An 8,364-nucleotide genomic window follows, 5' to 3' on the forward strand; every position below is an offset into this window, starting at 1 on the left:
CACACCCTCACCTTCGGGCCCGGGTTCACACCGAGACACTGCTTCCCACGCCCCGCCTTCGGGCCCGGCAAAGAAGCCCACTACGCCTTCAGGTGGCTTGGGCTCAAGCCAGCCTATTCCCGGTGCCAATCCTATACGACACCGAGCTATCTTCCTCCACTACGCCGACCGTTGCTTCGACACCTAAGCACACAGCGCCGAAGACTGGCAGCGGCTCATCGATGCCGAAACCGCACTTGGAGCGGAGTAAAAAACCGCCCAAAGTGTCAGATTCACACAAGTCAGAGCCGAAAAAACTGGTTCTGGTAAAAAAAATTCAAAAGGGCACACTCCTAAGCCAAAAGACCCGACACCAGCTACCGACTCTGTGCCGAAAAAACCCACGGAGCCGAAAACTTTGACGCCAAAGGATTTGTCCTACTCAGAAGAACTTTTTACACCGTATCCCAATCAGAAAACTCTAGTAAAGGATCCTAAAACCGGACAATTGACTCTCTGCTCCAAGAAGAGACCACTTGAGGCGCCAGCACCTCCTCCCCGTCCAAAGAAGAGAGACATTGCAACCTCTCCATTAAGGGTCCCTTCTCCACCACCTCCCCATACTGTTGTTCCTCCTACACCTCCTCTACCACATCATTCACCTACACCATCTACTAATCCAGATGATGATGTAGACACAGATTCTGATGACATAGGTGGGGGTGCACACGACCCAGCAGGGACCAATAGTCCCCCTCAGTCACCTAATCCATGGGATGATTACTACACCCCTGATTTACCTTACGTCCCACGTTGCTGGCAAGATATGACAGGGCACATTACGATGAACTAGAGTCCATAATGCAGCACCTACCAGACAAATACAAAAACAGGGCTAATGAACTTATACAGGAAGGTAAAAATATCACTAATACTTCCATTCATTGTGCTCTAGACGCTGCAGATACCGCTTCAAGGGCAATCAATACCCGCACCCTACTACGTAGACATGCCTGGCTACGTATTTTAGGTTTTAAACCTGAGGTACAAAACTCCATCCTTAATCAGCCATTTGATGAGACACATTTATTTGGCCCAAATGTTGACGTGCCTTTTAGAGAAAATGAAAAAAGGCACCGATACAGCAAAATCTATGGGAGCCTTGCAGCAGCAAGCTCCCAGACGTTACTTTCGTCGCTCATCATTCAGAGGCAACACAAGAGGCTACTCCTCAAAGTCCCTCCACTTCCTACAAAACCCCTGGTCAATCCACATTCACTAAGGGCTACCAGAGAGGGGGTTACAGGGGTAACAAAAACAAAGGCAGAGGCAAAAAAAAACAACTCCCACTCTACCCCTACCCAATGACTTTTCTCCCCTTCCCCCCCAACATTCCACTCCTGTGGGGGGAAGACTTCCAACAATTCCTGCCTGCCTGGATCAACATCACATCAGACCTGTGGGTGTGACAAATTATTCAATCAGGTTACTATCTAGAACTAACATCTACCCCCCCCCCCCCCCCCAAACATACCACCCAAAAAGCATCCAATGTCACAGGAACATCTATCACTGTTAAAGCAAGAAGTAGTATCTCTGCTAGAAAAGAAGTTCAATAGAACCAGTTCCTCTGCACCAACAAGTCCTTCCGCTCCTGCTGCAAAACTACTTCCTAGCTACTCTAGATCTCAAGGACGCACACTTCCACATTCACAAGGCTCACAGGAAGTATCTCAGATTTGTAAAAATGGGCAGCACTATCAATTCAAAGTACTCCCATTCGGAGTCACGACAGCACCAAGAGTGTTCACCAAGTGCTTAGCAGTAGTGGCAGCGCATCTACGAAGACAGCACATCCATGTCTTCCCGTTCCTCGATTACTGGCTCATAAAAGCCAGCTCATACAATCAATGCGTGGAACACACTCATGCCACCATCCAACTGCTCCACAACTTGGAGTTCACAATAAACCACACCAAGTCTCATCTACAGCCATCCAAAGTACAACAGTACCTCGGTGCCACAATAAACACCGCAACAGCGCTGTCTTATCCCACTCCAGCAAGGATAGCCAGCATGCAAATTCTTCTAACAAAGTTTCAGCTACAACACTGTCTCCCAGCACGAGTGTTCATGCAACTCATAGGGATGATGGCCTCTTGCATCTTCATAGTACCCCATGCAAGACTTCAAATGCATCCGCTGCAAGAGTGCTTATCACATCAATGGAACCAGGCTCAAGGTCACTGAACAGACCTAGTTTTGGTAGACGGTCGGACTCTTCGTTCTCTGCAATGGTGGAACACCAAAAACCTTTCCAAGGGACGACCGTTCCTAGAGCCAGGTCCTCAGATAATCTTGACTGTGGACGCATCGCTCTCCGACTGGGGAGCCCACCTACTGCAACACACCATGCAAGGCAGGTGGACACCGCAACAAAAATTACTCCACATCAATCATCTGGAGTTACTAGCAATATTCCTAGCACTAAAAGCTTTCCAGAAGCAAGTAGCAAACAAAGCTGTGTTAGTCCGCACAGACAACATGACAGCAATGTACTACATACAGAAGCAGGGAGGCACACCCTCCCTGCAACTCTCTCAACTAGCACAGGACATATGGAGGTGGGCTACACCTCAAAACATATTCCTCCTAGCCCAGCATGTGCCGGGAGTACAAAATACTATAGCGGATCTATTAAGTCGTCAAACACAACAGACACACGAGTGGGAACTTCACATGCAAGTTATTCAGCCATTCTTTCAGATGTAGGGACAACCTCAAATAGACCTATTTGCCACCCACGAAAACGCAAAATGCCCAAGCTTCGCCGCCAGATATCCACACCCACTGTCAAAAGGCAATGCAATATGGATGAATTGGTCGAACAGATTTGCGTACGCTTTTTCACCTCTACCACTCATGCCACTGCTAGTATGCAACTACAGCAGCATTCTCTGACCCTCATCCTAGTTGCTTCAACGTGGGCCAGACAACAGTGGTACACCACACTGCTACAACTGTCTGTAGTACCGCACCAAAAACTGCACTTGTCTCCACACCTCTTAACACAGAACCTGGGAGAGATCAGACCCCTGGACCCAGCTCCGCTCAACCTTGCGATCTGGCTCCTGAAGTACTAGAATTTGGATATCTGAACCTTCCTCCAGACGGCATGAATGTCATTAAAGAAGCTAGACGTCCAACCACTAGGGCATGTTACGCAGCCAAGTGGAAACGATTTGTGATATATTGTCACAACAACAATATTGATCCCCTCGATGTGTCTATTCAACACATCATAGGATACTTACTGCATCTCCAAAGAAGTAACTTTGCCTATACGTCTATTGGACTACATCTTGCTGCAATAGCAGCATATCTGCAAAACAGACATCTATCCCTGTTCAGAGTGCCTGCCATTAAAGCCTTTATGAAAGGCCTTAAAAGAATAATTCCTCCCAGAATATCACCTTCGCCTGTGTAGAATTTAAACATTCTCACACGGTTAATGAGAGACCTCCCTTTGAACCCTCACACAGATGTGAATTACAATTTTTAACATGGAAAGTTGCTTTCTTAGTAGCTATTACTTCTCTGCGGAGAGTTAGTGAACTACAAGCACTAACCATCCAAGAACCCTTCTTGCAAATGCATCAAAATAAGGTAGTTCTCAGGGGTGTGGAATTTTCCAAATAATCTAGTTGTCCAAGGGACAAAATGCCACTGAGATTTACATGTCCTGTAAAATCCACTTGTCCCACCTACTCCCGCCCCACATCAAACATAAGGGCTCCGGCTGACCGAGAAATATTAATATATTTTTGCTTTATTAAAATCAGTAAAGCTGTGCAATAATAATGCTAAAGGAAAACTTGACAAGCGATATTATCCCTTTTATCCAAACATATAGAAATTGAATAGAAATACAACAATAAATGATTATGCATGGCAGGATGCTCTAATATTAGCAATACGTCAACAGTTATGATAGATGTGGCTTTTTATGTCCGCACACATGCTTTGTGCCTCCTTTTGTAAGCCAGAGATCAATAGCTCTGCTGGGGTCATAATCCTCAAAGTTGGGTCTTTCTACCTTAAGAAGCATTAGGTCTTGGAGAACATCTTGATTTAACAGTGTTCTTAGTGGGTTCTTAATGATATTCATGGCAGAAAACACACGTTCAGCTTCTGCTGTAGATACACTGAATGTGAACATCATCTCCACAAGCTTTAATATATTAGTCAACGAGTAAGGTTTTGTTGCTAGCAGGGTGGAATATGCAGGCAATACAGGAATACCTTTGGTCTGAAAGCTTTTCATATGGGTTTTAAGTCCACAAAACTCCTCTACAATTGCCAACCTCTCGTCTGTGGTGAAAAGTACCTCAAAATGTTGTACAATTGCCTCAATTTCAGAGAGCTCATATGTATAGAGCTCCTCTCTACTTTCTGGCCACAGTGTATAATCGAATGCCTGAAAACCTTGAACCGGCATGCAATTAAAATTTTCAAACCTCTTATCAATGTACTTAACCATACTGTCAATGAGCTCACTGTCACTTTGGATTGTTGCTGCTGGTGGGCAGTGTCCTGATAACTTTATTTCCCAGCCATCAGTAGAAATGTGTCCAAACGTCTTTTCTTCCGGGTGGTACAGTTTTTTAAACTGCTCCATATATTCACCCAGCTCACTCTTTAGGCCTACTAGGGTCAATGCACACTTCTCTACAGCAGGTGGAACATTCAATAAAAGCAGCTCATTAGACTGAAATAATTCTGAAAGCTGAAATACTGGCTTCAGAACATCTCTCAGACTGTAAAGGTTTTTTATAAATGTAAAACTAGTAACAACTGAGAGGTACTTTTTTGCCTTAGCAGCTGAATCATCACTACCAGCTGCGACCTGTCCCAAGTGTAGAACCACTGTCTGCAGGTTTTGTTGCATGGCTGCCAAAGCCCTGGTTTTGCTGGATACCCATCTAACCTGTTTAATTAATATCAGTGAAATGAGCAAAGTGTTCATCAATTATTCTTGAAATTTCTTTGGCATTTCTTCGCCTCTTAGGACTATACCAATAGAATTTGAAAATCCATTTCAAAGTTTGCTCAAACTGACAAATAGAGGGATGGGATTTTACAGCATCTAGAATCCCAAGCTGAAGCTTGTGAGCTACACAGTGGAATGGGAGAAGAAAAGGAATGTCTTTCTTCAGGAGTGCTGCAACCCCTCCCTTAGATCCCATCATAACTGCAGCACCATCGAAATTGACAGTGATTAGTGATGGACCCGCATGTTCTGTAGACCTCATATCTACTAAATCCAAAGATAACCTTTTGATTCCTTTAACTATACCGTCCAGAACTCCTGGAGCATGTGCACGTTCAAGTGGAACAAGATCTGCAAATAGAGTGTAGGGTTTTCCACCATTGACTACTCTGACCAGTACAGTTTCCTGTTCAGTGATGGCACTATCTGTGCTTCCGTCAGCAATAATGCAGATGAAGTGAGAATTTGAAACAATTTTTTGGATGTCCTGTCGAAGTATATCCGCCTCACATCTAATGAACTCTGAGGCTTTTTCACGGTTTGCATAATTTTCTCCTATATCCACACCTGCTTTCTTCATAGCCCTACATAGGGTGTCCATGTCTGAGAGTGGCTTTCCTTGTTTTGCAATTAGATAAGCATTGTTAAACAAGATGGTCAGTTTCTTTCTTTCTGTTTCCTTCAGTTTTTGCAGTGCTTGCATGATGAGGGGCTGCTCTGTAGGGACACTGGATTTTGAGGTACTGGCTGTAGGAGTCTGACATTGCAAAGTGGTTTCTTTCATTTCCTGGCGGTGCCGTGAAACACATGTCATATGTGCCTTACTAGTTTCATGAGCTCTGATTGGTTCAATGCGCAACTGGTCACATCCACTTAAGAATGCATTCCTACTGGAACCCGAATAGCTGACTGCTATAGTAGGATATTTTTGGCAAATAGTGCACTACATTTTTGGTCCTTCCCCCTCCGGACTTTCCTTCAGGGCTAGCCATGGCCAGGATTCCACCCAGTGTGACTGAAAAACTCGTTTTCTTTTTTCAGTGTCATACTTTTTGTTCTTAGTTATGTTAGGATTCTGTGCAGTGGTACAAGGCCCAACTTCAGTTGGTTTTTTCTGGTTTCCTTCTCCTGGACTATCTTTATCACTGTCTTTATGTTTTTTGAATCCAAAGCTGAATAGACTTTGTTGAGACATATTTGCCTGTCAACTGGACAAAGTAATCCAGTATGAGACTATACTTAATGCAGTTTTAAACTCACTGTCCAGAAATGTTGAGCTTTTTATAGCAACAGACTTTTCACAGACAGGAAATTACACTAAATCTTGAATGATGCAGGTTTCCCCCTACACTTGTCCAAACTCTTCGAGAACCAAGGGTTGTGGCTGCCTGCTGCAATGAACCTCTATGCTGCCGCTACACTGGTTGGCACTCTAGACCTAGAAGCCAAGAAAATATGTAACACTAAGAACAAGGATTTGAGCTTTGGAAAAGTACACGCTTACATAAAGGTGATTCAAATCTACCATCCATGTTACCAATAAAAAAAAGAAGAAAAACATTAGAAATCGTGTGTAACTGACTGCTCGAGAAAGATGATTGATGGATAAAATAAAGGAAATGATGAACAGAAAGGAAAAAATTGAAAGGTAAAAGAAAATAAGGCAAAAAGAAAGGAAAGAAAAATAAAGAATGAAGGAAGGTAATAAAGAAAGGAAAGGAAAAAGGGAAGATAAACAGGAAAGGCAGAAAAGAAAGAAGGAAAAAAGAAGGAAGACAAAAAGGCAAGAAAGAAAATGGAAAAAGGGTACTTAGTATAAAGAAATATTGGATACTAAAAACCAAGTTACATACCCCACCTTTATTTCAATAAAACTACAGCAAATTAAACACCATAAAATGTGTTTTTCCCTTGGCAAAGTTGCAAATAACCACTGGTGAAAGAGTCCGGGAATGCCATGAAAGAACAGCAGTCCAAATTTACAACAGCGTTGGAAGGAGATAGAACTGATAAAGCTGAAATATGCCATGGGCTCACTTCAAATGTGTCCTACGATCACATCTGGGAACACTGGTACTAAAGGAAACTCCTTGAGTGTGGATGTGCACCTTGTGAAAGAGAAAAATGCACTGCAGCTACTCAAAGTGACTTTAACCAGAGGATTAAGTAATGATGCTGACCCACTTCCCCATGCTGTATGCAGTAGTGGGCTGAAGCAAAATGGGAATGACACAACAGACCAATGGGTGAATAGAGGTGGCGGAAAACACCATTAAGTAATATCATACATATTTTAGTAAAATCAAAAGGTCTTGGCTAAAGCCAGACCTAAAAGTGATGACGCAATCACACATCACACCACTTACATATGCATGCTTGATGATCATGTACATTTATCAGAAAGCTGCACGAGCAGAACGACTTCAGTGCCATTTATTTTTATATACTGCTTGATCAGAGAAGGATCTTGCTTTTCTGACCTATTGGTTTTGCCAGTGCTTTTTGCCCTTGCTGTGCAGAATTTTATATTATTAGTACACTGAGGCGGTTACTGTGTTCTATGGAAAACAACGTTCACTTTTCGAAATAAATGTCTTTTTCACCCACATTCAGAACTGGGTCTGAAGTCATGCCATGGCGTTTTGGGTCTGAACAAACAATGAGAATGGTGCAATTTACGCGTCGTGCCTCTGTTCCAGACTGACAGGACCCTCCTCAAGAAAATCATCATAGTGAGTCCCGCAAATGCAATGCCACCTTTGCGCCTCCCTCTAGGGTACCTTACCCATTATCCAGTAATGCCAGTGTCCTTTTACAATTTTTTAGCAAGCGTGGCAGCTCAGGAATGATAAATTGCAGTGCTAACGCTGAGGCGCCGCCACAGCTTAAAGAAATGTGCACAATGGGCCAAATTAAGCTTGAAAAATAGAAGGCACTGGTCAATGGAGTATTTTCTCACACAAATAGGAAAAATATCACCTATTTGTGAGGGAAACTGCCCAATCTGGCATCTGTCACACGTCTGGTGTGAAAGGGAGTCTGAATCTGCTCTGCCCACCAATGGAAAGGTGCGCTGTAGGCACTACTCCAATAGCCTGCGCTTCCTGCACCCTCAAGGGTCTCTCAGTACACACAGTCCGTCACAGCAGGCGCAGCAGTTCTATTCTATTCAGAGTGATCTGCTCGAAAAAATAACCTTTTTGAACACTCTAGCAATGCTTTAAAAAACATTTTTTATCACTGTATTAAGAACATTACTTACAAGAGGTGAGATTTACAAAGACTGTCCACGATTCTGAGAAGTTCCACAAAAGCGAAGGCCCTAACACCTGAAA

The 8,364-nt window shown here is 43.4% G+C and overlaps 1 protein-coding gene across 1 annotated transcript in view; it reads left to right on the forward strand.

The window, feature by feature from the left end:
* Nucleotides 1-8,364, forward strand: part of FDFT1 (farnesyl-diphosphate farnesyltransferase 1) — a 204,768-nt gene that overhangs the window by 67,462 nt on the left and 128,942 nt on the right. The window lies entirely within an intron of this gene.

Source organism: Lissotriton vulgaris, chromosome 6, assembly GCF_964263255.1.
Source record: "Lissotriton vulgaris chromosome 6, aLisVul1.2, whole genome shotgun sequence".
In the NCBI taxonomy this organism is placed as follows: domain Eukaryota; kingdom Metazoa; phylum Chordata; class Amphibia; order Caudata; family Salamandridae; genus Lissotriton; species Lissotriton vulgaris.